The sequence below is a fragment of the Lynx canadensis genome, chromosome D2 (genome assembly GCF_007474595.2).
Source record: "Lynx canadensis isolate LIC74 chromosome D2, mLynCan4.pri.v2, whole genome shotgun sequence".
Classification (NCBI taxonomy): domain Eukaryota; kingdom Metazoa; phylum Chordata; class Mammalia; order Carnivora; family Felidae; genus Lynx; species Lynx canadensis.
Window position 1 is genome coordinate 78,789,666 of NC_044313.2, and position 25,169 is coordinate 78,814,834.

The following is a 25,169-nucleotide window of genomic DNA, read 5'->3' on the forward strand; positions in this document are numbered from 1 at the left end:
ACACATTTTTAAAATAAATAAATAAACATTAAAAAAATTTAAAAAATTCTTAATGCAGATTCCTAGGATTTACCCACAAGGATTCTGAATCCATCAGTTCTAAGCCCTCCAACAGGCATTGATTGTTAAGATGTGGCCCAGGTATATTTGATTCATGACGTTTCCAGCCTGGCACCAGAAAATGCAGATAATCTGGCACTTGACATTTCCATAGGAGTGAGGAAGGCAGATTCCACTGGGAGAAAAGGTAGATTCAGCGGGTAAAGAAGATGTGGTTTATATATACGATGGAACACTACTTGGCAACGAGGAAGAATAAAATCATGCCATTTGCAGCAACGTGGATGGAACTGGAGGATATTATGCTAAGTGAAATAAGTCAGGCAGAGAAAGACAGGTATCATATGTTTTCACATATGATAAACTTGTTTCACATACGAGAAACTTAATGGAAGACCACGGGGGAAGAGAAGGGAAAAAATAGTTACAGAGTGGGGGGAGGCAAGCCACAAGAGACTCTTAAATACAGAGAACAAACTGAGGTCTTATGGGGGACGGGGGAGAGGGGAACATGGGTGATGGGCATCGAGGAGGGCACTTGTTGGGATGAGCACTGGGTGTTGTATGTAAGCGATGAATCAAGGGAATCTACCCCCAAAACCAAGAGCACACTATACCCACTGTATGTTAGCCAATTTGACAATAAATTATATCTTTAAAAAAAGAAAAAGAAAAGGTAAATTCAGGACTGGGCGGCCAAAAACAATGCTCAGCGCGCACAAAACTCAGACCAACCTCTCTGTAACGAGCTTCTGAATGTCTCCGATGTTTAATGTAGTATATCTTAAACGCCAGAATCTAGTCACTTCTCATAGATGCAAACCGATCACTGTTAAGACGCACATGAAAATTTATTTCTAGTTCATAAATAGAAACCAACTCCCCTCAATCTAAGATGAAAGACGTTTATAGATTGTTCGGTGAACATATTTTTTTTCTTTTTTTTTGCACCATTAACTACTCAGTGGCAGCGTTCCTGTCTTAATATGCTTTTTAATCTCTAACCCTAGCACTCATCAGTTTCAGTACAAACAATTACCCAAGTCCGCATAACCAGGTTGTGTTCTCTAGACCAGCAGCTGTCAAAGTGTAGGGTCCCCAACATCCTTGTAAGGGATGTGCTAGGTCAGTGTTATTTTCATGATACCGTGAAAACACTGTTTGCTCCGTTACCATCGCTCCCTCACGACTCTGCAGTGGAGACTTCCAGACGGTGTAAGTGAATGGAATACTTCTTTGCATATTCCTGTAAATGTTTTAATTTTTAATACGGTAAACCTAAATCAATATGGCCCACGTGAGCAAAGCTTTTCGGTATCCTTGGTAATTTTCAAGAGTGCAGCGGGGTCCCGAGACCAAGAAGTTTGGAGACGGCCGCTCTAGACCAGCCGTGAGAACAAACAAGACAAAACCAAAGCTCGTCAGGCTCCTTGAATCTAACCAGAAACGCAGTGGGTCAGAAGAATCTAAAAGAGAGAAACTACATGTCGAGTATCACCTTCCGCTTGTGCTGCTGGGGTCCTGCTAAAATAATTAGAAAGCTGAGGGCACAGGGGCACCTGGGTGACTCAGTGGGTGAAGCATCTGGCTCTTGATTTCGACTCAGGTCATGATCCCGAGGTCAGGGGATCGAGCCCCACGGGATCGGGCTCCACGCTGGGCGTGATTCTCTCTCTCTCTGTCTCTCTCTGTCTCTCTCTCAAGATTCTCTCTCCCTCTGCGTCACTTCCCCATCCTCTCACTCTCTCAAGTGAAAAATAAATAAACAAACGAGGGCACAGTGAGAGGTGCCTGACCTCACAGAACCCGAGACCCAGAAGAACAGATGCCACAGACTGCTGGATATTTGTGAGACCCATTCTCTTTCCCTCACAGAAAAACATAATGTTGAGCTGATATGTAGCCACCCGGGTAGGATCTGCATTTTCCAGCCTGTCTTGGCCTTCGACGTGGCCGTGTCCCCAAGCCCTGCCAAGGGGGTGTGACCAGAAGTACTCGGATCACAGTCTGGATCCCGCCCCTGGAGGAAGGGCCGCCTCCTCCTGCCCCTCCGGCCGGCTGGAAGGTGGCTGCGCAGGGGCAGGCGAGCCAGCGCGGCCAGGAGCGAGAGCCAGGGCAAAGCAAGAGAAGGAACCTCGCAGCTTGCTGACCCTCAGACCACGAGGACAGAGACGCATCTCTGTCTTGTGCAAGCCTGTTTCTTTGTTTAGGCAGCTGGGCCTGCAACCTGACAGATGCAACGAGTTTCACCTGGAAAGGATGATTCAGCATAGCCCAGGGGAGACTGTGACGAGTGCGGATGTGGAAACACACATCCTCTGTCATAGCCCCCTACTCACTCGGCCTGTCCTGCCTCCACCCCTCCGCCCTGGCCACAGGGAGTAGCAGAAACATCCCCCCTTCCTCCTCTTGTCCTCACAGCTCACCCAAATCCTGCCCAGCCTGTGAGATCCCACGTACCTAGAAGGTTCTAGAAGGTCCGAACCGTCCCTTAGCTAACAGATAGTACAAGCTACAGCCCCAAAGGCAACATTCGATTGTTATGAATGTTTCATTTGGTTGTTAGGGTAAATTAAGCAATTTTTAAGTTAGTTGACGATATTTACAAGTTGGGAGATTTCACGTACAAATTCAGGTTTCAGCTTCTCTTAAAAATAAAATATCAGAGGATCTGGCATCGTTAGGCCCAGTACCTGGGACATTTATTTGTTTGCATCTTCTCTCCTGAGTTTAGAACAGCACCTGCTACAAATGCATATTTGCTGAGTGAATGAAGAAGCGAAGTTTACAGTATTCGCCCCATCACATTCCCAGACGTACAGCAAAAGTAAATACTCGGCTCAAATAAGGTCTAAAACACGTCCCCCAAATGCACCAGCCTTCAAGAACATGCGGGCAGCTCATTTAATTCTCTTAATACACACCTGTTCATTAATTCAGTCATATATTCATTCAACAAACATCCACTGACCATCTAGGATGCAAGAGGCATTGTTCTAGGCACGCGGGACATGACCAAAACTGGCACAGATTCCTGCCCTTCGTGGCGTTTACAATCTAGCCGGGAGAGACAGATAAATAATAAACCTCTTACATAAATTGTACGGTAAGTTAAGATAACACATGCTTTTGGAAAAAGAAAAAGAGCAAACCAGGAGCCCTGGGGAGGGGTCGACTGGGCAGCAGAGGGCAGGGGAGGGGGGTCTCACTCTGAATCCAAAAATGAAGCAAGGGCTTGAAGGAGGTGAGGGAGAGGAAAGAGAGAGATGGTGCAAAGGCCCTGGGGTAGACGCATCAGCAGGCTTGAGAGAAAGCAAGAAGGCTGCTGGCTGCAGCAGAGAGGAGGCAGAGGAAATGAAGCCAGAGGGGCGAGGAAGGCGAGGAGGCATACAGGGTCTCCATACCCACCTCTGCTCTTGCTTGGACTGAAACGGGGGACTTTTCAGGGGGTTCAGCGAAGAAGTGATGCAAACGGCATTATAATTTTATTATTTTTTTTTAGAAGAGTGGGTTTTTTAAATTTGTAGTATTTATTTATTTTTGAGAGGAAGAGAGAGAGACAGAGCAGGAGCGGGGAAGGGGCAGAGAGAGAGCGAGACACAGAATCCGAAGCAGGCTCCAGGCTCCGAGCTGTCAGCACAGAGCCCGACGTGGGGCTCGAACTCACGAACCGTGTGGGATCATGCCCTGAGCCGAAGTCGGGCATGAACCGACCGAGCCCCCCAGGCGCCCCGGCATTATAATTTTAAAAAGCCCCTTGGGTGTGCCAGGGAAGAAGCCGGCGGTCAGTGAGGGGGCCACCACAGGGATCCAGGGCAGAGGTGATGGTGTCTTGGTGACACGGGGAGGTGGTGACGGAGTGTGAAGCCAAGAGAATGTGGAGTCCCCGCAGAGGACACTGAAGCCACGAGGACGGGCAAACAACAGAAGCGTCATCGCTGGGAGCAAATGGCACTTGGGGGAAGGCAGCGGCCCGTGTGACGACGGCACGGCAGGCTGGCAGGACGCCGGCCACACCGGGCGGGCGGTCCAGCTCCTCGCCCTCCGGTCGCCACGGAGGGAAGCCGGGCAAAGACGACCGCGGGCGCTAAAGAGAAGTCAGCGCTGCGGCTGGAGGGCCGGACGTCAGCGGAGCGAGGCGCCGAGAAGGCCGCAGGCGGTGGTCACCTTCACGCACCAGCGACACGGAGGCTCCCTTCGCGGGTGGAGGGCCCCGGGGCAGGGGCGGCCTTTGGGGCCGGCCTGGCCGCATCGTCCGCTTGCCCGGCGTCCCTCCTGGACACCCCCCCCCCCAGGGTCACCTCCCTCGTCCACAGCCGCGCTCGTCGTGGCCCCACTCCATCGCTTCGCAGCGGCCCCCAGCCGACTGCAAACACCCCTCGGGAAAGCCGGCTTCCATCCCAGCCGCCCCCAAGGGGACCCCGCCTTCCCGCCACTTGAGACCTCGGATCCGCAGCCCAGAGATACACTTGACCTGCGCCGCAGCTCTCGAGAGTTCTGTTTGCTTTAGAGCTCCCGTCTGTTTGCCTGCACCCCCCGCCCCCTTTCCTGGCGGCCGCCTCCCAACACACACCGTTTTCCTCTTCCAAAGACCTTTTCAAAGAGGAGTCAGGGGAGGGTCCGCTTTCCGGGAAGCCTGGCACACAAGGGCTTGGGGAGCTGGTCAGAACCACATCTATTCACACAGAACAGCTTAAGGCCAACTGCCGTCCCACCGGTCCCAGCCGACGAGGACCTCGTGGAACCAACGAACGGCTCCCAACCTTGCCCAGGGAGGATGGGACGGAAAGAGGGTGGCCTGCGAGAGGCAGGAGCCCTCCCCATAGTGACACTGCACAGCTCTGAGGTGATGAGAGTTTACTCTCCCTGCGTCCCCAGTTTTACAGCCCAGTAGCAGAGTCCTTTGGAACTGGGGGTCCCCATGTGATGTCACCAAGTCCCAACTCTCCCCAACACGGTGCAGAAGCAGCTCTACAATTCTGCCTTTGAATTAAAAGCCAGCAGCAGGGGCGCCTGGGGGGCTCAGCCGGGTAAGCATCTGACTCTTGATTTCAGCTCAGGTCACGATCTCACCGTTCGTGGGACCGACCCCCGTGTCAGCCTCCGTGCTGACAGTGCGGAGCCTGCTTGGGATTCTCTCTCCCTCTCTCTCTCTCTGCCCCTCCCCTGCTCATTCTCTCTCATTCTCTCTCTCTCTCTCTCTCTCTCTCTCTCTCTCTCTCAAAATAAATAAATAAACGGTGCCTGGGTGGTTCAGGCAGTTAAGCATCTGACTCTTGATTTCAGCTCAGGTCACGATCTCACCGTTCGTGGGACCGACCCCCGTGTCAGCCTCCGTGCTGACAGTGCGGAGCCTGCTTGGGATTCTCTCTCCCTCTCTCCCTCTCTGCCCCTCCCCTGCTCATTCTCTCTCATTCTCTCTCTCTCTCTCTCTCAAAATAAATAAATAAACGGTGCCTGGGTGGTTCAGGCAGTTAAGCATCTGACTCTTGATTTCAGCTCAGGTCACGATCTCACCGTTCGTGGGTTCGAGTCCCGCATCAGGCTGCGTGCTGAGAGCGGAGCCCGTTTGGAATTCTCTGTTGATGACTTCTCTCTCTGCCCCTCCTCCATGTGCACTCTCTTCCTCTCTCTCTCAAAATGAGTAAATTTAAAAAATTAAAAATAAATAAATAAACATCAAAAAAGAGAAAACCAGCAGCAAATAATGCCAAGAATGAAGAAGAAAATATTTGACCTAGCACAGTGTGTATTTTGTGACATGTCCCATCCCTTAACTTTCCTTTCCTTTCTTTCCTTTTTTTTTAATACCTTTTTAGGCGGCTAAGCTCAGAACTCTGACCCACTTTCACACACAAGACCGTACTTTCCAGTACTTTCCGGAACACAGAGGAGTCGACCAGGCACTGAGCAGTCTCCCTAGAGACCCAGCAGGCACAGGAGTGTTCCCAAGCGGGCCGTTTTCTCCGGGGCGCAGCGGGCGACCAGAGGGCTGTGGTATGAGCCAGAAAAGCAGGGGTGTCCTGCCCGCAGGTGAGGGAGGCCGGAGCAGCCCCATGCCACGGCCACCTCCCGGACTGTCATTCCCAGTCGGCCAGCCGGCAGCCTTTCTTGTCCCCGCTGGGTTAGAGTTCACGTGCCGTGTCTCCCTCTTTCCCTGCCCCTCCCCTGCAGGAAGAACATGGCGCCATTGACTTTGCTGGAGATAAATAAAGGAAACGACCGTCACCTAGGCTTTGAGCGGCAGGGTCATAACCCGATTCAGATAAAAGGGGGTAAGTTGTCATTTGCGTGCCTCAAATGACAGCGACGGAGGGATGCCTCCCCCACGTCAGTCACTCTCTTACAGATTGGGACCTGCTTTAGGAACAAAAGGACCGAGGCCCACACTTGCTGTCCTTTTCAAAAGCGGTACAAATTCCAGACCTGAAAACCGAAGATTACTATGATTCTTTTACACTCATCGTAGGTATCTGCAAATCAGAAACGCGCTGGTCCAGATAAACCTGTCTTTACAAATAAGAGGGCACTTTATTTGTACTGCAGCACCGATGGGGTGAATGTGAGACTTGAGAAGAAAATTAGAAACAGCTTTGGTTGCATTTTCCCCCTCTACTCGTGAGTACCACCTATGAGTACCTACGAGGCATTCATCTCCAGTCCCTAGAGGGAGGGATATTCCGGGTTAGACACACCACAACACCGGGCTTTAGACCAGATCAATCAGCAAGAATGCGGTTGCTGCAGGAAAGGTTATTAAATAAATCACCACTCCCGACGCACGTTTGAAATTACTCCGAGGTAAGTCTAGGCTACCTTGAAAGCTACCGGGTCTCCCGTGGGCCGTAAAGTAATTATTTCTCATGGCGTAACATCGTTTTTCTGCCGCCACCAGAATGGAGTGCTTGCAGCCCTTCAGCACCAACAGCTTAGGCTTTGGGGCCAAATACACCTGCAAGAGAAAATCCAGCTTCGACCACTTACGAGTTGGGAGGGCTGTGACACCTTTTTTGTGCGTTTTACCTTCCTCTACGAAATGGAAGGGAGGAACACCTTTCCAGAAGAAGCTTAAACACAAAAGGCAGATATATGTGAGGTAATACATAAGGTAATAAATAGAAGTTCCATTGTAGGTCCTGGCGTGCAGGAGAAACATCAGAGAAAAGCAGTCCCTTCTCACACTGAGTTCTCAGAGAAGGCAGGTTAATTGCTTCTGTCCTCCAGTCTTGATGTCTATCACATTTCAGAAATAAACGTTTAAAAAAATTTAAAAATAATAGTAACAGTAGAAATTTGTGAGATTTAACCATTTTTGAAGGAAAGATCGCCACGATATTACCTTCTTCTTTGATTAAAATATAAATATTATTTAACTGTTGATGATTCCACTCTATTTCAATGTACCAACAGCAACGCCTCACTCCATTTCTAATTGGCACCTGTGTAGAAAATCAGTTTAAATTTTTTTTTTTTCAACGTTTATTTATTTTTGGGACAGAGAGAGACAAAGCATGAATGGGCGAGGGGCAGAGAGAGAGGGAGACACAGAATCGGAAACAGGCTCCAGGCTCCGAGCCATCAGCCCAGAGCCCGACGCGGGGCTCGAACTCCCGGACCGCGAGTTCGTGACCTGGCTGAAGTCGGACGCTTAACCGACTGCGCCACCCAGGCGCCCCTAGAAAATCAGTTTAAAATTTTTTTTTTTTTCAACGTTTATTTATTTTTGGGACAGAGAGAGACAGAGCATGAACGGGGGAGGGGCAGAGAGAGAGGGAGACACAGAATCGGAAACAGGCTCCAGGCTCTGAGCCATCAGCCCAGAGCCCGACGCGGGGCTTGAACTCACGGAGCGCGAGATCGTGACCTGGCTGAAGTCGGACGCTTAACCGACTGCGCCACCCAGGCGCCCCGAAAATCAGTTTAAAAAGAACTTCTTTATGAAATGTCTCTGACCTCAGTATTTCTGTCCTTTTATTTTTTTTTCAATGTTTGTTTACTTTTGAGAGAGAAAGAAAGAGACAGAGAGATCACAAGCAGGGGAGGGAGAGAGAGAGAGGGAGAGAGAGAGAATCCCAAGCAGGCTACCCACTGTCAGTGTGCAGAGCCCAACGCGGGGCTCGAACTCGCGAAATTCGAGATCGTGACCTGGACCCTGAAACCAAGAGTCAGACGCTTCACCGACTGGGCCACTCAGGCGCCCCAGTCTTTCTGTCCTTTTAGTCTTAGATCACTGATAAAATAATTTAAACTCACTTGTAATATTAAAGTGTAGGCTGGACACAGATCTCAAGGAGTCTCCCTGTGAGTAAACTATGTGCTGATCACAGTGAATGTGCTCCGTGATTTCCAAACAGGCTGTGCAAAGAGCATTTTCTTAGTTTTCTTTTTTTTCCTCCACTGTCTTCTAGATAAGAGCAAGCCAAGTTCTGGGCAGGTGAGGTATGACTGTAGGACTACACGTCACCTTCAATACAGCAAAGGAGCTATCTATCATCATCAGAGTAAGTACTAGTAACACAAAGCTTTCCTTCCCTGGTTAACTGTTAGAATGGGCTAACACACAGGATCTCGAGCCTCTCCAGAGCCTTCCCAGGGAGGGGGCAGCTGAACCGAGAGGAGACGGGCCACCTCCAGGGTCAGACCACTTGGGTTCAAATTCTGACTCCAACCACTCACTACAGGATCACGGCTTCTCAGACGGCGACGTGGGCTTGGGAACAGTAACCAGGAAAAAGCTGTTGAGAAGCAAAGGTGAGATGATGCCTGTAGAACACAGGGCATGACTCTTGGTGTCAACAAAGGACCACCATCATCTCCGTGTGACAGAGGAGGAAACAAGAGCCCAGGACAGGTAGGCACCGTGAGCCAATGGTAGAGCAGGGACTCAGAACCAGGTGCACAGGGTCCCTGAGTTCAGGCTCAAATAGCATCTGACGGTGACATCGGGAGAAGGTCAAACCCTTGGGGCATGGATAAGGATGATAGGCTTTACTGCGGAAATGAAATGTCACGCCTTGAAAATCAACTGATCTGGGAATAAAAATGGAGGAGGTTGGTGGTGTGGAAGGAGTTGGGGCATCTGGGGAGAAACTTCTAACTGCCGATTGGATTTTTTAATGGTTATTGGGAATATTCAGGTTTCCTCCTTTCTCCTGGAGTCGATGTTAGTAGTTTTTCTAATTTTTTTCCATTTTATCCAAATGCAGATGGTGTTCTCTTCAGAGGTTTTAAGTTACTAATGGTTCTGTGGTTAGGGATCCCTTTTCATTCCTAATGTTAATTATTGGAGGGTTTTCTTCTTTCTCTCTGGGTTAATATTGTCAGAAATGAGGTTTTCATTGATGTTTCCCAAGAATCAGCTTTGGGCTTGGTTTATCCTTGCAACCTTATTTTATTACTTTCTTATCTGGACCACTTTATCCCTTTCACCATGTTTAGAATTAAGACACCATTTTTAACTTCTTGAGGACGGTTCCTTGTTTTCTATGATTTATGATTTTTTAATAAATGTATTTAAGCATTGAAAATAAAAAAGAAATGAAATTTCAGTTCAGCATCACAGAGCTCTGATTCACAATCTTCTCTCTGCCAAATACATAAAAGGGCATTCATTCCCTTGCTTATTTTTTAGGCAGAATGATTGGGTGTCTGTGGACCGACCACCTGGAAGACGTAGTCGAGAAATTCAAATACATAATTATTCTACCAATTCAAAATATTTGCTGGTTTTCAGTGTAAGTTCTAAATCGTGGTATTCAAAAGGCATTTCATATGCTCATACGTGTGCTAATTTAGGATTCTGTATGTTTTCTTGTTAATGAGATGATCCAATTAACATGCATCATAAAACATTTTGTATTCATTTAGAAAATGAATTGGAGGGTCAGGGGGAAATTTCTATCTGTGCCCAATTATTTCGTCATCTTAAATCCATATGAGCATGTTAATTTTGTTTTTCTGCCGTTGAGGTACTCAGATTTCCTGGAAATAGACGCGTTCTAAAAATAGGCCATCCGTAAGCCACTAAACTTTAATGTATATTTTCACATACTTCCTTTTTTTGCTGCCATAAGTTTGGAACGGAATACTACCCAGGAGTTATCTAATTCAATGAAGCATAATGAGTCAGAATACATTACAAAAATAACATCATTTTCTTGCCTGCCAGTTGCCTGAAGCTCAGAGGTAAGGTCAGTCCCGGGGCATCATTAATCGGTTTTATTTAATGTTCATCAATTTCCCAAGGACAGGACTTGACCAAGACGAATTGAGCCCAGCACTACTACTCAAAAGCTGCGCTGGCTGGAATACTTCTCAGCGCGCCTCTCCCTACGGCCCCCTGACCACAGGAATTGTAACTGTTCAACGTGTTCCTGCAAAGAGCTGCGCTCACATGTTTTGGTTTGCAATGCGGCGAACGCGAGCAAAACAGGCGAGTCCCTCCCCTCCATAGCTTTCCGTTTCCTCCATCGCAGTCTGTTTAAAAATGCTTCGAGGGGCGCCTGGGTGGCGCAGTCGGTTAAGCGTCCGACTTTAGCCAGGTCACGATCTCGCGGTCCGTGAGTTCGAGCCCCGCGTCAGGCTCTGGGCTGATGGCTCAGAGCCTGGAGCCTGTTTCCGATTCTGTGTCTCCCTCTCTCTCTGCCCCTCCCCCGTTCATGCTCTGTCTCTCTCTGTCCCAAAAATAAATAAACGTTGAAAAAAAAATTTTTTTAAATAAAAATGCTTCGAGAGCTGCCCCCCTACCCAGTGCTGCCAGAGTCGTTGGCAAGGGCCCTGTTTGCTCACCAGTCGCTCGCTTCCTATTTTCCTGCCCGGTAGCTGACATCCCCCTACCTTGGCATAAAGTCTCCTCCGAGTGTGGTGCCCGGCCCACCTGCACCATAGTTATTCGGTAGAGGAGGAGCGTGGTTGTCACAAGAAACAGATTTCTAGATCCCACCGAGTCAGAATTCCTGAGAAAAGGGCCCCACAGATCTCTATTCTCACCAAGCAGCCCAGCAGCCCTCGACGCACATCAAAAACCGATAAAACTGCCCCAAGACAGTTACAAAGACCCTTGTGGAAGTCTGGCCTTCGTCAGCCGAACATTCCCTACTGCAGAACCAGCCCCGGCCTTGGCCTCCGGAAAGTTCCCCTACGTCTTCCCTCACCGTGCCTCTCAACTATTAACCTTCTGTCTTTTCTGTGAACGTGCTTTCCTTCCATAGGATGTATTTTTTTTCGTGACTCGAACTGAAGCTTAACGTGAGTGTTAGCAACACGGTTCAAATGCTCTCCATCCATTTCCACCGGGACCTCCAACTGGGATTTGTCACCGCGTTCCAAGGCTAAAGGCATCTTTCCCACAAATATCACTGGCTCCAAGTAAACTCCCTCATTCGTTTGTACAGTGTTATTTATAAGCTGATAGTCTGTGCTAAGAATCAGTGATACAATGGTGACCAAAGAGATAACACCCGATCTTATGACACTGACATTCTGCTGGGGCAGGGGTGAGGCGGAGAGGTGTGGTCACCGTGGTAACTGCTACAAAGACAAAATACAGGAAACACAGAGAGTTGTGCATTTTGGGGGGCAAAAACGACCTCAGAAATGACAGTGTGTCTTCCTCAATGCATCAGGAGGCGTGGATTTGCCCCCTTATCCGTGATGCGAACTTTGATCTCTTGGTTAAGTGCCAGGCTTCTCCCCTGTGAAGATACCATTTTTCCCTTTGTAGTTACAAAGTATCTTGTAGTGTGGGAGGGGAGATGGGCTAAATGGGTAAGGGGCATTAAGGAACCTACTCCTGAAATCATTGTTGCACCATAACTTGGTGCAAACCCTAACTTGGATGTGAATTAAAAAATAAATTAATTTTAAAAAATAAATAAAGTGTCTTGTAGGGAGTTCGGGAGTATACAAACGTGCGTCTGCCCACTAATTTCAGCATCCACAGATGATTCTTGCCCGGAACAGCTGTTACTGCGGTGCTTGAAAATGGTGACTTTTCTATTTCCATCCTCCCTTCTGCATTTATCAGTTTAGGTGGCGTTTAATTTTTGTGCGAAAAACTTTAAACTTTACTCTGTTAAGGGGTTCCATCTCTTCTTTATGGTATCTGGGTTTTTCATCATCTTTTAGAAAGTCTTCAAACTCACTGATGACAAAAAAATTTTTGTTAATATGTCCACCCATCTTTTCTTCCAGTACTTTCTTGACTGGGTATTTCTGGATAAATACCTTTGATCTGTGTGGAATTAATTTTTTTGTGAGGAGTAAGTCCAGGCTATGGTTGCTTTTTACCACTAGGCAAAATGGCCCTGAAACCCTTCAATTATGCATAATTTCTTGTTTAACTCGCAACTCTGCCCCATAAGGTGATCTGCCCCAACTAGGCACTCAGGACGTAGTTATTAAATGAAAGTAATTTCTACCAGTTACACTTCCATAGAGCTGAAAGGAGAAAGTCTGGCAGCAATGGATAAAATTCCAGAGGAGAGGAAAAGGCACCCCCTAGGATGATATGCAACTGTGGATGAGGTACCCCCAAGTCTGGGCTGAGTGGTAAGAAGATTGGAGAACAAATAGCTCTTGGGAGAAATTCTGAGGAAAAGCTATAGACCTTAGGAGGTAAGTGGACTTCATGAAGCACGGGAACAAAAGTAGGCAAAGATACTGTACATGTGACATCTCCAGGAACCGGAAACCTTGGTGCTTTTGACTTGCGCAGAGTAAACGTCTCCCCCACCTCAATGAATGGTACCCACATCTCGTCAACTGCACAAAACCTGGTGAAACGTGTAAATGGCCACCCTGAGTCTTCCTGGTTCCTGAACTCCACAGCCAATCTGCCACTGTGCACACACACACACACACACACACACACACACACTCACACACTCTCTCTCTCTCCCACGAAGAAACATCACACCCACCCAAATGGAGGGATTTTCCATAAAACAACCAGCTATCGCTCTTAAGAAAGGGTCACAATGATTAAAGACAGAGCAACTGTTTCAGACTGAAAGAGAATACAGTTCTGCAGGGGCTCCCGGGCCAGAAGGCTGCTGAAGAAATGTTCGTTGAGATCTGTGCATTAGACAGAGCAACGTGAGAGTATTACTTTCCGGATGTGACAACTACTGTGATAATGAAAGGGGTTCACATTTGGGAAAACGGGCTACAGGACGTACAAAAATTCCATGTATTACATTGCTGCAATTTTTTGGAAGTCTGACATTACTTTAAACTATTGTTTTTCAGGTTCAATTAGTACCTTAACAATCCCTCTGAAAGGAAACGAACAGAAGGAAAACAGTTTGCGTCCCTTGCGACCCTATAACATCTATTACCTCTTACTGTTTGTAGAACAGTAAGAAAGAGGTAAAGAATTGAATAAAAACAGGAAAATGGAATGAACGAGTCATAAGAGAAATATGAATACCAAATAATGTGAATAATGCTTCATTTCACTAATAGTTAAGAAACTACAGATTTGAGCAGGACATCTTCAGTTATTTGATTAATAACATTTTCATGATCGATCAGAATAAATATTGATGAGGACGGGAGGAAAACTTGGCAGTTTTTTATAATATGCATTCCTGTTTATAATATGCAATTCCAATTCTAAGATTTCCCCTTAGACCAAGTAATATAACACACACACACACACACACACACGCACACCCCTTCCTCCCTCTCTCTCTCATTGCAGATGGTTTAAAAATATGAAAATTTAGGAAGTAAAAATAGCCATCAAAAGGGTGTTACTTAAAATAAAGAATCTGTAGAATGAAGGATGCCATTAGAAAGGACTTACATCTATATGCACGGAACTAGGAAGATGTCCCAGTTATAGCATTAAGTGGGGGGGGGGAGGCAGCAAGTTGTAGAATAACAGAAAGTAGGACTCCATCCTTGCAATACTCATCAGTGGGTAGTTGATATATACGGGCATTTGCAAGAAAAAAAGTCTGACCAACATACACTGAATGTTTCTCAGGCTGTTCTCTCAACGATGGGATCCTGAAGGACTTTTCGCATTCAATTCATTCATGTCTGTACAGTTTGTCACAAGTAGGTATCACTTCATAATCAGACAACTTATCCTTCTGTTAAGTCGATAAATTTAGTAGGTAAATTAAATTAAATTAAATTTAGTAGGTAGCTCCAGATGCTAATCCTGGCCCTGCCAGTTCCCAGATGCGTGGATTTTGGTAAATTACTCTCTGAGTCAAGTTTCTCCAGAATGAAGTCAGAGTTTACTTGTGCCTTTCTTCCTCCACGATATTGTTAAGGCAGTGGTGGTTATTCAGAGGCTTTCTAAATGCAGAGAAGCTGGTCCAGCCTGACGGCCGAGCTGGGTGGCCTTACTGTCACACAGGAAAACGAAATATGTAGTTGCTGGCAAGAAGATTTCTTTGAAAACCCACACTTCAGGGGCGCCTGGAGTGGCTCAGTCGGTTGAGCCTCCAACTCTTGACTTTGGCTCAGGTCACGGTCTCACGGTTCACGAGTTCAAGCCTGCGTCAGGCTCTGTGCTGCGGAGACTGCTTGCAATTCTCTCCCTCTCTCTCAGTCTCTCTCTCTCTCTGCCCCTCCCCTACTCATGCTCTCTTTCTCTCAAAATAAATAAACATTAAAAGACTTTTTCTAAAAACATATATTTTAACTTCTTGGATGTTTCATGAATCAGGAAAACAAAGCTTCACACTCACCAAGGACTCCAAGTGATTTCCATGTTTTCCATTTTGTTTTGTTTGCTTGGAGTTCGATATAGATTCAGTGAGCAGTTTCTCTGCCCCATTTTTACAAGAAACGGCTTATTTCAGGCCTCTCTTTTCTAACTTCGTTCCACCCGTCGTGTCTGTCTGCTTCTCCTGTTAAAGACGACTGGACTGAGGAACAGCTCATCAACCGGCCTTTCACAGACAGACTCAAAAAAAATTTGAAGGCTGAAGCATGAACCCACAGCCGTGAAGACCTGTCTCCGTGCCTTCTTGGTGGCTGAAATGCACCTTTCCGGCGTTAAAATCTACAGTTCTAGCAACAGGACGAATGAAATCACATGGTCCTTAGAGGAGCTGCATTTAACCCTAACCGCTACTACTCATTACAGTTTTCTTTCTGCCTTTAACTAACAGGTGCACAGCCAGTCAGTGCCTCAGCCATTCACATCTGAAGTGCTACACTCCCATAAGGCCCCCACACTTCAGTGACTTTCTGAGCACGGGTAAAGGCAAGAGAGGCAGGCAGTGTTCACCCCGAGCCAGGAAGGGTTCATGATGAGTCATCGCTGGCCTCCCGTTTCCAAATTACCCAGAAAGTCATCAAGTCCATCAAAATGAGTCATTCCTGGCAGGTCCCTGTAGAGTTTTCTCTTGCATGAGCCCGAGTGGGATCTTTGGTTCAGCTTCTGTGATGCCATCGCAACAAAAGCATAGCAAAGGTTTACACAGTAAAACACCAAATCCACCGAAACTCAAACTCTTTCATCCTTAACGAGGTTTTCTTTTTTAATTCAGAAGACGTGTTTCTCGCGTGCCCTGACTCTCTCTTGGGAACAGGGCCACGAGGCATCTCGTTCAACCTCCTGCCTTGCTTGGCATCCTGGGGGCCGTGGTGACAACCCAGGCTACTGAAAGAGGAACCGATGGCCCGCGTAGGCCCCTGATTCACTCCAACCTAGAGATGCTAGACGCACGAGGGCGGGAGGCGTGGTCAGAAACAGAGTACCAGTGAGCAGGTTCCTCCTTCCAACCCCAGGCAGGCTCCCGGGGTTGGATCCAGGGTATGAAGCCTCCAGGGCCCATCACGACCACAGGTGGTGGCCTGTGGCAAATACCATCTTGCTCTTTCAAAATCGGGTTTAAATTCTCAAAATTTGAAAATAGTTGCTTCATGGGCCCCTGGGTGGCTCAGTCAGTTAAGTGTCCTATTTCGGCACAGGTCATGATCTCGCAGTCCGTGGGTTCGAGCCCCGTGTCGGGCTCTGTGCTGACAGCTCAGAGCCTGGAGCCCGCTTCGGATTCTGTGACTCCCTCTCTCTGCCCCTCACCCACTCACGCTCTCTCTCTCTCTCTCAACGATAAGCAAACATTAAAGAAATTTAAAAACAGTCACTTTAAAAGGAATTGAACTTGACTTAATAATGTGCAATTTATACAAAAAATTAAGTCAAAGGACACAGACGATACCTTTTAAGATGAGATTTAAAACTTTTCCTCAACAAAATAGTACCTGTTAACTTTATACAAGACTAAGGAAAGTTTTTGCCTCCCTAGGAAAAAAAATACCAGTTACAGATTTCTGAAAGTTATTTATCAGAACAAAGAATTACAAGGACTAACGTAATGGTAAGATATTGAAATCGGTGATGACATATTCCATTCTAAAGTAGCTCTGGGGAAATTGAGGATTTTTTATTCTTTGTTGCTATGGCAGTCTTCCCACCTATAATTAAAATCTGGCCTCTCCTAATTAAACATAATACCTTCAACAAGTGAAAAAAAACACCTAAAATTATTTGGCTGTTATTCTATAAAATATTCTGAATAAAAATGGTTATGAAATGTCATTATAAACTCACTGTGGCTCACAAATGGGAGACAAGACTCTGGGAGTGTAGAGAGAGGTGAAGGGCATAGACGTGGTCCAGAATGCTGGTATCTGCCCAACTATATAATGTACACATACTCATTTGTAATGTCTCTCCTTTTTTTAAGTTTATTTATTTATTTTGAGAGAGTGAGAGAGTTCAAGTGGGGGGAAGGCAGAGAGAGAGAGAGTGAGAGAGAATCTTAAGCAGGTTTGCCAGCATGGAGACTGATGTGGGACTCGATTCCACAAACCACGAGACCATGACCTGAGCTGAAACCAAGAGTCAGACGCTCAACCAACCGAACCACCCAAGCGCCCCTGTAACATCTCTCCTTGTACCCAGTGATTCCTTGTATACAATGTGTCTCCTTAATATAATGTATTATATAGTATATTATATAACATATACAGATGTATATAATACATGTTATATGATGTATATACTATATACATTGCATAAAGCTTATACACCCTATATTATACAAACACATAGTATCACATTATGCATTGTGTAAATAATAGATCATGTATACATTATAGTATATATTAAGGAGACCTATCCTCTCTACCTCCAGCAAAGAATCACTGAATATAAGGAGATGTAACAAATGAATATATACTGCATATGTTAACCATTAGGAACAAAAATAACCAATATTTCAAGCACAGGTGAAAACACACATTGGAACCATGCTTAATAAAGAACTTAAAGGGCACCTGGATGGCTCGGTCTGTCTGTTGAGCGTCCAACTTCGGCTCAGGCCATGGTTTCTCGGTTCTTGAGTTCGAGCCCCACGTCGGGCTCTGTGCTGACAGCTCGGAGCTCAGAGCCTGGAGCCTGCTTCGGATTCTGTGTCCTCCCTCTCTCTCTAAACCTCTCCTGCTCTGTCTCTCTCTGTCTCTCAAAACTAAATAAACATTTAAAAAATTAAAAAAATATATATTTTAAATAAAGAACTTAATGAAACACAGGATTTACAAAATACCAAAATATCAAGGAAAACCAGCAAAAATTTTGTGCAACAATCTGGGTATTAATTCTTTTGGAGATGGCAAATTCCACAGTGGAAATGACTGGAGTCCTCAGTCTCCATCGACAAGCCCCCACTTTCCACACTCCCTGCAGTGTTCCCAGTACCTGGTATGGGTTACAGGAGACAGACAGACACACACACACACACACACACACACACACACACACACATGTTCGGGAAGCAGGCACCAGAGTCACTGCCTGGGTTTCACTCCCAACTCTATCACTTAGCAGCCTATGACCCTGAGCAATTCCCTCGCCTCTTTGTACCTCCGTTTTTTAATCTGCAAAATGATACCTATTCCATAAGGTTGTTTTATGAATTAATAATAACAACAGCAACACATATAGCACTTAACTTGGTGCCAGAAACTTCTAAACACTTTCATTTACATCTACTCAACCCTGCCCCAAAGCCTATGAGACAGAAATTAATATCCCAATTGAAAAATGAAGAAATAGAGGCTCAGAGAAGTTAGTGACTTGACCAAGGACACACAGCTGGTAAATGGCAAAAAGAATCCATGCTTCTAACTACTCCATTGTCCCTGCGAAAACACACGTAAGGTTTTGTCCAGTGTCTGGCATATTGCACATGTTAAATATTTATTAATAACTATTAATAAATATTTGCCAGATGTTTGCAAGATTCTGAGGTTACACCAGGGCTCAAGGATGCTGTGACCGACCAGATATGGAACAAATGGGTGGTCACAGTCGTGCCCAGGTTCACCGTCCCTCTTGCACATGAGGTCTGACTGCCTGGCATTTTCCCTTCTCCACTCAGTGTCACCGGGAGGCTATGCCATCAGGCCGTCATTACTGACACTTGATTCCACCCCCTCCCCCTTCTACAAATCCACTCAAGTGCCAAACACTCTTCTGAAAGAATGCCTTCATCACTTACTGCTTTCAAGGAACCTACCTTGAATTGGCTACCTCATCCAATCAAAATTGCACACCCCGGCTTTCAAGGGCCTTACTAAGACATGGCAGGAACATGCTTTCAACTCTTGTTCAAGTGCTCAAGTGCCTACTTCCCAAACAACTACTTAATGAGAATGGCCATGTTTCGTTATGCAGAGAATAGCAGTGTTTATGTCACTGCAGAACAGCGATGAGCTATTTTTTAATTTTACATATTTATTTTCAACACCACCCAACAGAAAAAAAAAATTTCAGTGATTAAGGATCTCATCTGATTTTTGTTCAGAATGAAACAAGCTTGACTGAAACACATAAAAGGAAGGCTATGCAAGAGAAAAATTCCATTATTAATATGCACTATAATGTTAATATCCGGGCAAATTTCAGACAGCTTTCTAATCTTTCATCCCGAAATTAGATCATGAGCCACAGCCACAGGGTAAACCTCTAGTGATTGGGGATGGAAAGTCAGAATAATTAAAAAAAAAAAAAAAAAAAAGAAGAAGAAGAAGAAGAAGGTATAACACTCTAAATCATACAATGCACCCATTTCCAAGAGTACCTTGAAAGGCTAACTAGAGCAAAGCAAAACAAATGAATTATTGGTACTTAGATCAAGGGGCTGCTTTTAATAAATACAAGTTACTAAGTAACCAGCAGTCTGAATTAATGTGTCTAAGGCAACCACATCAATGGGCAAACATAACATGGGTTTAATTTAAAATGTAAAAAAATCAAACAACACGTGCTTTGAAGAGTTAGCAACTTGCCAAATGTCTAACCGGCTTTTCCACTTAGCATGAGGAGATACAGGATTGTACTAGAAGTTCATCTGATTTGCTTAGAAGTGCAAATAATTTCTGACAAAAGCCACATCTAGATGTGGCTACATCCAGATCATTCCTGAGTCGAGCATTCTGATGTCAACTCAGGACTTCTGAATGTACACTCACATGTCCGACCGGACAATTGACATGTTTGGACAGCTGGAATGAGCAGGTCAACAGGTACAAACACAGTGCTGTGTGTTTATGTTTTGTTTGGAGGGATTCTTACAGTCCCTTTGAGGAAGTCAGTCTTCCTACATGAATGTATCAACTGGGCTTCAGTTGGATGGAATGATTAGTAATCCATGCCAAGGGATGGCTAAAAAGAATCCACACTAGAAGAGGTGATGATGTAGTTAAATTGGGAAGATACACATTTTAGAATTGGTACTCATGTAGCAGCTGTAATCCATTAGCCTTAGGGACCAAAAGCTGATTCAAATATTCTCCAGGATGACCGTGAGTCATTTCTCCTGGTCTCAACCGAAGTTACTTACACACCTCTCACAGGGTTGACAAAAAAATGCTAGTGTTGGGCAGAATCACGAACCCAGTGGATTAAAATGGATCTAATTTATAAATGCATCCTTCCAGGTAGGCAGCTGGGATTTGGGGGCACCTCTCACATTCCTCCTACTCCCTCATAGTTTGTGCAAGAATCACCAGGCTTTGCTTCCCTGTAAAAATCAACCTCACTTCCCGGATTGCAGCTGTAAATTGGCTTGGGAAGAGTCCTTAACGGAGGAACACGACGACCAAGCTGTGTCGGTTACGTCCTCCGTGCTGAGAGTAAAAAGAGGCAGCTAGTATGAACAATTCTCTATTTTTATCAGTCTTCTCAGGAACCAACCCCAGAGACCTTTTTCTCTCCAGAAGCCTCTCTGCGGAACATACCCTGGGGCCATGGTTCTGTGCTCTCTCCCTCCAAGCCTCCTGTGAAACAGGCACAAAAGCAGGCAAGAAACTAGCCCCAAAGTTGGCAATATGAATAACGGACTAGAATCATCTGCCTGGTAATTTAAATGGTGCATATTTTAGCAAGGAGTATAAGAAAACACAGGTCTTAAAATCCCCAACAACCAGCTGATACATAAATCACAGCTCAAGTATATCCCAAGAGGCCAACAATTTGCCGTATATGTACTTGGACAGACGCAAGCAGCCAGGTCGTTTTCTAGGTCTCCAACAACATTTTGTGTCTTTGAATGAAGACGCTGTAATGGAGCACATGGTAAGAGGAACCTCCTTCTCAAAGACACTGACTTGTATGAAAAATACAGATTTTTCTAGTGCACCTACACAATGCCTACTACAGTGCAATCCCCAAACTTTTGAAGTTTAATTGAACATCCACCCCACAAATGTAAGACTGCCAACCAAAACAAGGTCTGGAAAGAAACAGAACACAGTGGTTTCATCTCTGTTGTAAAACAACCATAGAAAAAGGAAGCACCCCCGCCCCCTTGGAACAGGAACTCAAACATCCAGGTGTAATTTAACTGTTAGAACAAATCTGCCATATTGACCTTGACGGGCCTTGACTCATGAGATCCTCAAACGGCACCCTAGTGATATCCAGGATCATTCTGGACACGCCTTAAAACCCAGGACTTCGTTTTATTCTCCGTGATTAGCAGGATGTTTGCAAAGCAGGGTACTCACTGGAGCTTACGTTGAAAGATGTCTGTTTTACTCACATCAGACACTGATTCCCAGAAAGCCGTCCCCAACCCACCCCCAGTGCCAACCAGATAGAAGACTTTTTTCGATCCTCTCGATGAGGTTCTGTTTCCTAAGTTACTCATTACTTACACAACTTAAATACACCCCCTCCCCCCCCAACCCCCCAGTGATTGTGGCACCTTAGGCTCTTGGATCGGGACTGTGGGTTGTTTCAGAGAGTTTTGGAACATGACGTTTCAGCTGACTATCCACTTCTCTGTGCTTTCGGTTAAGGTTTGAATTATTCAGGGGAGGGGAAAATGGCATAAAAGTCAACCTCATCTAGGAAGGCGCCCCACTCGCCCTGCAGGGGCGGGTCAAGGTCTGCTTTTCCAGCCCCCACGCCGCGCACCCCAGAAGCAGCGCGGTGGTCCTCCGGCACGCCGGCACCCTCCCCAAGGCTGCACCCCGAGTCGGAACGAGAAGCACACGCGCACAGGTCACCGCCAGAGTCCCGCCCCGCCACCGGCAGCCACCGCTTCCTGCCTCCCCGGTCAAGGTGAAAGCAACCCCCGGGGGCCGGCGGGAGCCGCGCACAGGACCGGCAGGAAGGAAGTGAGCCGCGGCAGAGCGCGCCTGCTCCCCGCCGAGCGAGCCCCGCAGAGGGGCCCACGGGCACCTGCCCCCCGCCTGCGCCCCCGCCCGTGTCGGGGCGCGCTCACACTCACGCGCGCGCGCGGCCACTCACCCGCAGCCCCCCGAGGTCCGGAGCCCGCGTGGGACGGCGGCTGCGGCGGCTGTCCCCGCGCCTGCCGTGTGGCCTTGGCATCCGTCTGGCCGCTGCAGCCCGGGCCGCGGTGGCTTTTGCTAGAAGGCCCTGCGGCCGGGTGACGCGGCCCCCAGCGTGGAGCGCCCGCTCGCCGGCCTCGGCCGCGCCGGCCCCGCTCCTCGTGCGCGCAGCGCGCGGCTCTGCTCCTTGCACTCGCGCCGGCCCGCGCCTCGCTCCCCCTCTCCCCTCCTCCCCTCCCCCTCCTCCCCCTCCTCCTCCCCCTTCCCCCCCTCCTGTGCCCCTCGGCGGTCGCGCTCCGCAGAACCCGCGCCGACCAGGCCCCTGGGGAAGCCACGCGCAGGCCGGCCGTCCCCGCCGCCGCCACCGCAGGAAAGAAACTGTCACCGCGATGGTCCCGGCCTCCCCGGCCGCGGCCCCTGGGTGCCGCCTCCGCCGCTGCCTCCGCCCCTCCCCCGCGCGCACGCTGCAGAGAAAGCTCGCAGGTGGCCTCGAGTCCCCACGGCGGGCCTAGCGCCGCTGGGAAACCGCCGGCTGCCACTCTGCCATCTGAGACCCCGCGCGTCCCCTTCCCAGCCCGGAACCGCCGGGACCCGCGTTGGCTGCGCCGTCGCTCTCCCCACCCCCACCCCAGGTGGCCCCAGGGGGTGCCTTTGAAGGCTGCGGGGTACAGACGGCCTGAGGCGGCTGGACGCGACCGCGAAACTCGAAACTCTCGCCGGAGTCAGGGAGGGACGGGGTGTGGGTGAGAACCCCACTTATTCCTCGTGTTCGGAATTCTGCCTTGGGGTTTATGCGCGACACCCCGACTCCCCCCGCTCCCTGCTTCTGGCTTTGTGCACCCCGAAGATACCTCCTGGGCATTGTTTAGTATCTTGGGCAGTGTTTTCAGTGTGGTCCTGGCACTCCGCCAGATACTCTAACTATGGCATCTCATTTTATCGTCGCCCAGGCCTATGGAAAGGCCTTCTAACTTTTCCCGTGCCTGGGACACAGGTAATTTGTCCCCGGTTACCCACTTAGGAAGTAGCAGAAGTGAAGGTGTGAATTCTCATCCGAGACACTAAAAAGGTATTTCTTCAGGCTGGGCAGATTCTGTTCATTTACAAACGTTTTGCAAACGCGGCTACTGCTGGAAGAAAAACAGACACTGTTCCGCTTCTCCTGAATTTGGGTAGGAGGTGATTTCCGAGACAGAGATGTGACTGCCGAGACAAGGCAGTGCAAGATGAAATGTAAAGATTTGACTCTGGAGGCAGCCTTGATTTTTATTTAAAAAAAAAAATTTTTTTTTAACGTTTATTTATTTTTGAGACAGAGAGAGACAGAGCATGAACGGGGGAGGGTCAGAGAGAGGGAGACACAGAATCTGAAACAGGCTCCAGGCTCTGAGCTGTCAGCACAGAGCCCGACACGGGGCTCGAACTCACGGACCGCGAGATCCTGACCTGAGCCGAAGTCGGCCGCTTAACCGACTGAGCCACCCAGGTGCCCCATCAGCCTTGATTTTTAAAAAGCGATGGCTGTCATTGTTTTTCTACTTTTGAATTTGGTTCCAAATTTTAAAATCAGGAAATTTCACAAAAACCCCTCAGACCTTGGGCATATTATGAAAAGTTGAAGAACTGACAACCTTTGGTTCATGGTAGGTTCTAGCAACCATCAGCTGGGGCCAAGAGGTTCCCTTCACACAGGGGGATAGTGCCTCCAATCCTCCAGGGTCCCGACCACTCTTGTGTGCCCTACCCTGCTGACATTTGAAGATCTGATATTTGAGTTTGCAGTTCTGGACTAGATAATCTCATGGCCTACTAGGCAATCTAAAAATTCAGTCATAATTAAGAAGATGAACCAGATTCCTAAGAAAAAATATTATGAAACAAAGAATTTTATGTAAATACTTATCGTGGCCATTGATCAAGGTCTTGCTACCTACAACCCAAACTCTCACCAAAACCAAAATGGCCCAGGGGCACCTCCGTGGCTCAGTGGGTTGAGTGGCCAACTCTTGGTTTCCGCTCAGGTTATGATTTTAACGGTTCGTGATTTCGAGCCCCTTGTCGTCCAATCCCTGCTTGGGATTCTCTCTCCCTCTCTCTCTGCCCCTCCCCCCCCTTCAAAATAAATAAATAAATAAACATGTGGGGGCGGGGAGCCAAAATGGCCTAATACTCACTGTCTCCATCATGTGACCTAAGTTCGGCCCATGAGAAGTTCCTATCTAGGTCTTTGAATCTGGAGTTGGTGACTCAAAAAGGAGACATTTTAGAAATAATGGCGTTATGTGTGAAGTGGCTTTTGTGCCCGCAGACAGCAGTGCCAGCGGTGAGAGGTGGGCATGTCCAATGGCAATACCAATGGTGTCCCAAATGGCCTGTCCTGAGTGGTCTGACATGTTTTGACTCCAACAACCAAGCTACCCTGTCTGTTTGATGGAACCGAGTCTCCAGTCTTCCTTTCTCTATGGCATGCTGCCGGCTGGCCTTCCAAGGCATTTCTCTTCTGATTAAGTAATCAGAATCGGTTTTGGTGTTTGTCACCAAAACCTTGGTCCAATGGCTTTTTGGATGATCCAAGCTCTGCCTCCCTTTCACTCACCGAATTAATGAAAACTGGGCACAAGTGTGTTCATTCAACTTTTATGTTACAATTTTGAAGTGTTCTAGGGGCGCCTGGGTGGCTCAGTCGGTTAAGCATCGACTTCGGCTCAGGTCATGATCTCACGGTTTGTGAGTTCGAGCCCCGCGTCAGGCTCTGTGCTGTCAGCTCAGAGCCCGGAGCCTGCTTCGGGTTCTGTGTCTCCCTCTCTCTTTGCCCCACCCCCGCTCGCACTCTGTCTCTCTCTCTCTCAAAAATAAATGAAACATTAAAAAAAAATTTTAGGGGTACCTGGGTGACTCAGTCCGTTGAGCGTCCGACTTCGGCTCAGGTCATGGTCTCATGGTTTGTGGGTTCGAGCCCTGTGTCGGGCTCTGTGCTGACAGCTCAGGGCCTGGAGCCTGCTTTGGATTCCGTGTGTCCTTCTCTCTCTGCTCCTTCCCTGCTCACACTCTGTCTCTCTCTCAAAAATATATAAAGATTAAAACAATTTTTTAAAAATTTAGAAATTTAAAGTGTTCTATAATTTTACTTGCACTTATAAAGATTTTATTTTGCTATTAATCTAACATGCAATGTTTTTTTTTTTAAGATAGCATTTTTGTTTGTTTTTTTGCTGTTACCGATCATGTTAGCAAAGATCTTGTGTTAATGAACCTTGCCCTCAATACTGGCGAGGGTACAATGA

The 25,169-nt window shown here is 47.4% G+C and overlaps 1 protein-coding gene across 4 annotated transcripts in view; it reads right to left on the minus strand.

Annotated features, from left to right (window-relative positions):
* The window catches only part of STAMBPL1 (STAM binding protein like 1), a 48,975-nt gene extending 26,868 nt beyond the window's left edge, over positions 1–22,107 (minus strand). The window contains exon 1 of one of the 4 annotated variants that reach the window (XM_030334147.1): positions 21,845–22,107. The gene's annotated coding sequence lies outside the window, so the exon portion shown is untranslated. Of the gene's footprint in view, positions 1–661; positions 667–13,867; positions 14,551–21,296; positions 21,507–21,844 lie in introns of those variants that run through there. The other 3 variants (XM_030334149.1, XM_030334148.1, XM_030334150.1) reach the window with 3 other exon arrangements.
* Positions 22,108–25,169: the final 3,062 nt, after the last annotated feature.